Here is a 7,876-nt window from a genome sequence, read left to right on the forward strand (position 1 = left end):
TATATATATATATATATATATATATATATATATGCCAAGTCTTTGATTCAAACTGGAAATTTTATGTCACACACATGGGCGAGCACACAAACGCACACACACAGACATACACAAATACCAAGGGACATAATATAAGAAGAGGTTGAAGGAATGTGGTAGCTAAAAGATTAATATGGGTATGGTGAGGAAATATCTTCTAGGTGTGATATGGCTGTTAAAAATCATGAATACAGAGGTGCTATAAATGGCTATACAGGGTAAGTGAGAAACACTGACAGAGACACATACACAAAAAGAGGTACTTGTGGTAAGGGAGGGACTAGAGGGAGAAGGAAAGGGAGAGGAAGAGAGAGAATGAAGGATGCAGGACAAGAAAGAGCGAGTCAGGAAAGGAAGTAAGAGAGGGACAAAAGGATGAGAGGAATATTGGGAAGGAGGGAAGAAGTGAGATGCAAATGAGAGTTTAATTGGGAGAGAGAACATGATCACAGTGCGTTATATATGTATAGTATTGTCAAAAACTTTAAAAAAAATTTAAAACTTTTGCAAGGTCTGGGATGACAGCACACATCTATAATCCCAGTGTCGCATGGTAAAACAGGCAAATCCCAAGAGACTCATTGGAAAGCCAATCTATTCAAAACAGACTTCTTCATTTAGTGAAATAACTCACCTCAAACAATAAGATAGAGAAGCAATTCAGAAAGTGATCTCAACATCAGAATCCATGTGCTTCCACATAAGTTAGTTTCACCCCCCAACCCCGAGACACACACACACACACACACACACACACACACACTATACCATATACAGAAAGAAAAACAGATAGGAACGGCAACATAGGTTTTTTTTTTTTTTTGGATGCTGATGTTTTAAAAAATATAAACAATACAGTACAATGGCACTTTACTTTGAGGAGGTATAAGTGTGTTTATTTAAAGTGGTAAAAAGGGGTTATTTGAAGTCATATGGAAAGTATTCTTGTTATATGTGAATGGAAATGTCTGGTAGATGTTGAGGTGTGCTTTATTTATTACGTGCAGCTCAATAGAGTTGTGTGCAATTTTCTTTATCTCGTGTTTCTTGCTGATGGAATCATGCTCAGGCAAACACAAATTCATGTCATGTTCAAGCTGTCTCTCAATCTATCAATTTCAGTGGAACAAATTCATATTTTCAAAATGGATAAAATGATACAACTAACTTACAGTTGTTTAGCTAGTATAGACTATTATCAAGGACATTTGGCCTCTAACAAACCCTCGGGCCTCCTCCCTGTGCTACATTAAGGCTTACACCTACAACTAAAAGAAATCACCTTTACATAGTCTCCCTTTTATTCTAAGATCCTAAAAATCAAAGTAGTAGAAGTTGCATGTTCTACTCATTTTTCAGTGTGAGAGTGCTGGGTCCGCTGCCTTCCAAAGCCATAAAGGACAAGGGGGGTGATGGGGGTTCAGACAGTTACCTGAAACTGTGAAGCAAATGAAACCAGAGATTCTCCTGTACATTGACTGTTGACACAGTCTCAGAGAGCTTCTTTTTCCCATTAATTAATTTATATGTTTATTTTACATCCTGATCAGCACCCTTGTCCATCCCCACCCCACCCGCACCCCCCAGTACCAGAGTGCTCACTTTTGGTGGCTTGCTGGTTTTAGTTCTGAGAGAAGAAAACAATGCTCAACTCACTGATGGTTAGTGATACTGCAATTTTTTATGTTCTTTCTTGCTATCCCAACTGTTACTTACTCCTCTGCTCCTAAAATAAAATAAAATAAAATATCCTCCATGCCTTTCCCTAGGCTTTAAGTTTTCTATTTCAGTGAAAGGAAATGTCTGGCATATTTTCACTCCAGTTTACCAGTGCTTAATGACTGAGTACACAGAATCCGTGTTAGTGCTTTTTCATGTCTGACTCTTTCCACCTATAATGACCTCACTGCATTCCTGTCAGAAGCATCTTAAAAACACAATCACTCTTCCCTATCTACAGATTCCACACTTGCAGAGTCAAACCAGTGGGGACTAAAATATGTTTGGGAAAAAAATTAGAAAGTTCTAAAATTCCAAACTTGCATTTGCTACACAACAAATACAGAGATTTCAGAAATGGTGCTAAGCGTTTCAGAGATGTTGCTGATGCCAGCATCCCTGCTGTGGCCTGCTGCATTCTACAGACCCTCTCACCCTCTCCATCACTTACTGGTAAGTGCTGTTCACCTATGTGTCTTCTGTGCATGGTGAAGTCAGGCGTAGGTGAGTGTCATCTGCACTTTACCAACTTTTCTTCTTATTTTTATTCTCAAAACAATACAGTGTATCACCTATTTACATGGCATTTCACTGTTTTCAGTGTTATAAGTAATTTGATTTAAAGTACATGGCAGCATTGTATTAATTATGTGTAAACCTTGTGCATAAGAGACTTGAAGATCTAAAACTCTAGAAATCCTCATGGCATCCTGAAGCCAGTCCACCATGAATACGAAGAAATCAACGTGCACCCACAAATTATCTAATACTCTACTTCAAAAGAATTAAGGTAGAATTAAAGTATTTTTCCTATGCAATCTCCTCTGTGCTCTTGTTTAGAACCAATGGTGAGGTTCAAGAAGAAAAGAAGAAAAGCAAAAGCATTAAAAGTTGATCAAACCCTCCTTTTTACCACAACTCCACTGGAAAGAGAGCATTCTAGGTCCTCAGAAGATCCGTTCCTGTATGCTTCAGTCATCAGCTGCTGCCACCATTAGAACAGAGCAGCAAATATCAGAAAATGAAATGAGGAAACAGGGGTTGGGGGAGGCTGTTCTCTCAGCATCAGGAGTTTCTCTAGTCTGTGATTCAGAATTAGATCAATTCGCTCAGTCTGGCGAGCACTCTGAAGAGCACACAAGGTTTCCAGAACACAGAGTTCAGGTCAGGACATGGCAAAAGAAAATCCAGCGCTACACAGGACCCCAGAACATCATAGATACTGTGGCACTTTTGAATCTTGGTACATCCTCAGTCTGCCACTATTGTCCTTAGTGTTTGAATCATTCAAATGTAATTTTCTAGCCTTATTCAGTGGAGATGAGTGGGTAGGCTGTGTTTTATCCATTTAGTCCATGAGCCCCATGGTCGATACTAGAAAACAATCATCTAATTTTGCTGTTCTTTTTTTCTTCTCAGAGGCTTAATGATAACAGGGGATTTGTGTCCTAGAATAGGGTCTGGCATAATTATTCCAAAATAGACTAAGGCCTTAACTGTGAAACTCACTCATTCCTAGGGTCTAAAATTAAGCAAAAAATGTTTGTCAGCACGAACATGGGATATAGCCTATACTAATGGCTAAGGGCTCCAATGCCCTCTTCAGTACTGTAAAAATTTACCACAGAGACATTCTGATGACCTGGTAGAGAATTTTAGAAACAACAATAAAGGGACATAAATGCACACACACACACACACACACACACACACACACACTATTCCATCAGCTATATGGTAGGCACAGAGGATAAACAAAAAGGCATTGTCCTTGCTTTAAGACACTCACAGTTACAATAAGTAACAATTTAAAACACTAGCTCATACCGTATAATAGAAAAATTCAAGACCTGCCAGAAGGGCATATTTAATTGTGTAGACTACCATAGCATTTTAAAGAAGATACAAATCACTGTGACCTAACACTGTCATAACAGAGGATGAGTCAAAACGTATAGTGGGTGTGAGAGCATGGAGTAGGGTAGAATAAATGTTTCTAGAATAAATGTGTGTTTCTAGTAAAATGAAGTTTTACTAGAAACAAAATGAAGAATTGGCAAAAGTGAAATGACAGAGAACGACATAAATAAGAAATGAGCCTGATGACAGAAACAAATCTGTGCTCGGGAGCTGTAGGTGGCACCTTGTCCTGAACTTATTGTTGCATTCTGGACATAGTATCAAGCAATACTAGAAGGCCAGGGCTAGGGTGGCACTTTATGTATCCAGCATTCTCCAATACCTTAGCACCTACCCATACACAAGCTCATGCACATACCTCACTCTTTTTTAAGAGTTAATTATTTATTATATGTAAGTACACTGTATCTGTCTTCAGACACACCAGAAGAGGGCATCAGATCTTATTACAGATGGTTGTGAGCCACCATATGGTTGCTGGGAATTGAACTCGGGACCTTCAGAAGAGCAGTCAGTGCTGTTACCACTGAGCCATTGCTCCAGCCCCCCCCCCACACACACACTCTTTTTGACCACTCAGAATTCTATTTAGAATTTTGTTCATCAGGACCTTTTTGAGATGTATCAGAAAAAAGTATCTGCTGAGGTTTCTAGGACACCACATGGAAAGAGCTTTTGCACAGAATAAAGCAAGGAAAGAGCAAATCAAGCCACCAAATGCAGAAAACCTTAATGAACTCTCTTAACGTCACTTCTCTATTAAGTGATAAACTCTGTTTGTAAGCTGTTTGAATTAAACAATTAAACTCCCTCTTATGTGTCATCAGGAATCTCGGGTAGTGTCACTTTCCACATTTTCCTCAAAAAAAAAAAAAAAAAAAAAAAGGTTAACCATAGGTTGGTATATAGCTCAGTGCTTTCCCTAGCATGCACAAGGTCCTGTTTTCAAACTGTTACCTAAGCTGTATTAACTAAGGTAAAATGGCTAATCAGGTCAAATGTCTTATAGTCCTCAAATTTGAGGTTCTTGTTTATTCCTGAGCATCTCATTTTGTCATTGTACCCAATATAATCTTGTTCCTTCAACTGAGTCAAAATGTGTGTGCATGTTGCTTTGACTTTACGGTTCTAATTCTTATTTCTGGGGACAGAAAGGGCAAGGAGAGTCCCTATAGCTCACTCATTTCCATTTTCTCTGAGACTCAAGTTCTTAGCATTCCTCACATGACATAGTTTACATGAGTTTGAGTCTCCTTACTATTCTGGTCACTGCTGCAGTTTTAAGGAGCTCTTACTTATAAAAGGCATTGTTCAAGATTAAAAGAAATATTTGGATGATACCCTGCCCAATATACATTGCAATGGGATCATCAACTCCTCCACACTCTGTTGTCACAGGAATTTTCAGACTTGATCTCCCACTAAGCTCAACTGAGGAGTTCTAAAAATACTGATTCCTAGGCCTTGCTTGCAGAGCATATGCATTTGATTAGTGTTGAATCCTAGATAATCAGTTGTATAAACTACTATATTAATGTGTCTTCAAATACATCTCATCAAATACAGCCTACTTATATTTGAGTTCATTACACTCTAGCACCACTAAACCATTCTTTCATGAACACACATATATATATAATTTCAACCAAGTCATTAATAAAAAGTTAGCAGTACAAGATGGAGGAAATAATCTGTCAAGATCTGTGTCATGAATTTTATTAGTAAGTTATTTCAAGAAACTACTGACATGTGAGGCCATAGTTCTTTATATATTCCACAAATATGTCATAAAAATCTTGCCGAATGACAGAAAGAGAGACATCTACATAGTCTAGGCTACTATTCCATGTTGCTTCTTTGTTTTATGATAAAACACTGACCAAAACTAACTTAGAAAAGAAGAGGACTTGTTTTAGATTTTTGGTTACAATCCGTCATTGAAAGAAGCTGGGCCAGAAATTTAGATGAGGAACCTGGAGACAGGAAATGAAGCAGAGACCATGGAAGCATCCTACTGATTTGCTTAATCTTTATAGCTTTCTTGGTTTGCTTTCTTATACAAGTCAAAACCACTTGCCTAGGGTGGCACCTCCCATAATGGACTGAGTATTCCTACATCAATCATCAATCATCAATCAACAATCAAGAATATTCTCCATAAAAATGATAATGCAGTTCCTCAGCAATGCCTCTTCCTAAGTGTCTCTAGTTTGTATCAAGTTGGCAGACACTAAGCAGCACAGCTCTCTGTTCTCCAGAACCATCATTGAATCACTCAAGGCAAATGAGCCTGCGAAGCTTGTGTTACACAGCTTCTCAGTAAACCTATGCTAACGGCCACAGTCTCTGTTGACTTTGAGCTATATTTTAATATAAAATCTTCTGTGACTGTGAACCATATTTTAATGAAAATTTCAAGACTCACTATCTAAAATTGACACCCAGCTTGTCAGTATGTGGCTCATAATTAGTATTAGTTCCTTTCTAAAACCTGAAATCTCATGTTGTGATTTCTTGTCTTCATATTAATGAACAGAACTCTCAGGGATGAATTTCTTTAACTGTCTTAATCCATATAAGGTTCCAGAAATTAATGTTTATGATCCTGTTATCTGCTGTGCACCTTTTGTAGCTATGATAGCTCTGGCCTATTGTGAATTTAGATAGCAGAGTAAGTAGCCTCTCCTTCCTCCCCAAGGCGCTGCTGCAAAATTGAACACTGCCAACATTAGCAATCATCAAAACACCCCATTAGGGAAAGTAAAGAAAGGTTCCTTTCCCCATCTTGGCTCAAGTCTTTTTCTTCTTTGTTCAATAAATTCACTGTCATTGTGCATCTCCGGCAGTGGTTGCCAACGTGAGGATGGGCAGTGGGAAGTCCGTGTCATCAACTTTTATCTGTGGCTATACTGTAACTTTGAGTGTTTTGCTGTTTTCTCATTCTCTTTGAGTTGGGAGCAGAGAGAGCCCACATTATTATTTAGCAGGAACCGCAATTGAAGAATCTGGGCAGCAAGCAGAATGAGAAGCTGAAGAATATTCTTTTGTTCTCACACAGCTGCTTGCTTTTTACCTCTCTACTTTCTATGTTGAGATCTTGCCCGTGAAGGGCTTTCATGTCTCTGTCCCTCCCTCTCGAGTGTTCTCTATTTCCTCTCTCTACTTTCTGCTTCTCAAACATGTTGCTGTGTTATGATTTCATTGTGGAGCTTGCCTCTCAATATGAGCAGAATTCATTAATTTTTGTCAGTTTCATTCCAATTAGATGGAACTGAGATAACATAAGCCACTCTTCTTGTATGTTTGGCTAAGAGAACAGAGGACAGAGGGATGAGCAGCCTCTTCCACACTGTGCCTCAGCTCCTAATCTGGGGAATCTGATTCTTATACAAAACAACATCCTTCCATCCCTGAACCTGCTGTTACTCTGTGTAAAGGGCCAGAGCCTGCTCTGATAACTCCTGTATGGACCTTGGGAATGAGTATCTGGTGTGGGAGGATAAATACCAGCCTTGGCCTACTCAGCTTCATCACTGACTTGCAACTTAACTGTGAGTCAGTGCTCAACCATTCAATAGCCTTGACCCTATTATTTTACCTGATAGATTGAGAATAATAACAAGGAGGAAGAGGAAGTATAGGAAGAAGAGCAATATGAGGTGGAGAAAGCTGTTATTCCAGTAAGATTTTTTTTATGAAGATTTAAGTTGTGGAGAAATTCTGAAAGTATTTCATTCACATACCAAAGGCTATGAAGTTTCAAAGCTCTCATATTTTGAGTCCATATGTATAAAATATTAGCAATAAAAGTAATGTTATCTAAAACATTTTATGTTCATCATCCACTACATACAAACATGTACATATACACACATGTACCTATACATCCATATATAAAGACACTGGCAAAGAATCTTAAGACTCATGCTACCCACCCATAACCCACTTAAAAGCGACTACACTGGGAAGAACATTGAACACAGTGTCAGGAACCCTGGGCTTTAGCCTTCCCTTTGCCATGAACTTACTCTGTAAGTTACCACCTTATGTAACAAAGTAAGCCATGCCTGAAAACTTTATCTCTCATATGCTAAAATTAATAATTCAAGGCATTACAGCAGGAGTGGTAACATGGAGACATTTCTTTTTTTTTTGACATCTTTTTTTAATTAGGTATTTTCCTCATTTACATTTCCAA

At 38.4% G+C, this 7,876-nt stretch overlaps 1 pseudogene; it reads left to right on the top strand.

The window, feature by feature from the left end:
• The first annotated feature begins 207 nt into the window (after window positions 1-207).
• LOC110287142 overlaps window positions 208-7,876 on the top strand; it is a 69,953-nt pseudogene continuing 62,284 nt past the window's right edge.

This window comes from Mus caroli, chromosome X, assembly GCF_900094665.2.
Source record: "Mus caroli chromosome X, CAROLI_EIJ_v1.1, whole genome shotgun sequence".
Lineage (NCBI taxonomy): Eukaryota > Metazoa > Chordata > Mammalia > Rodentia > Muridae > Mus > Mus caroli.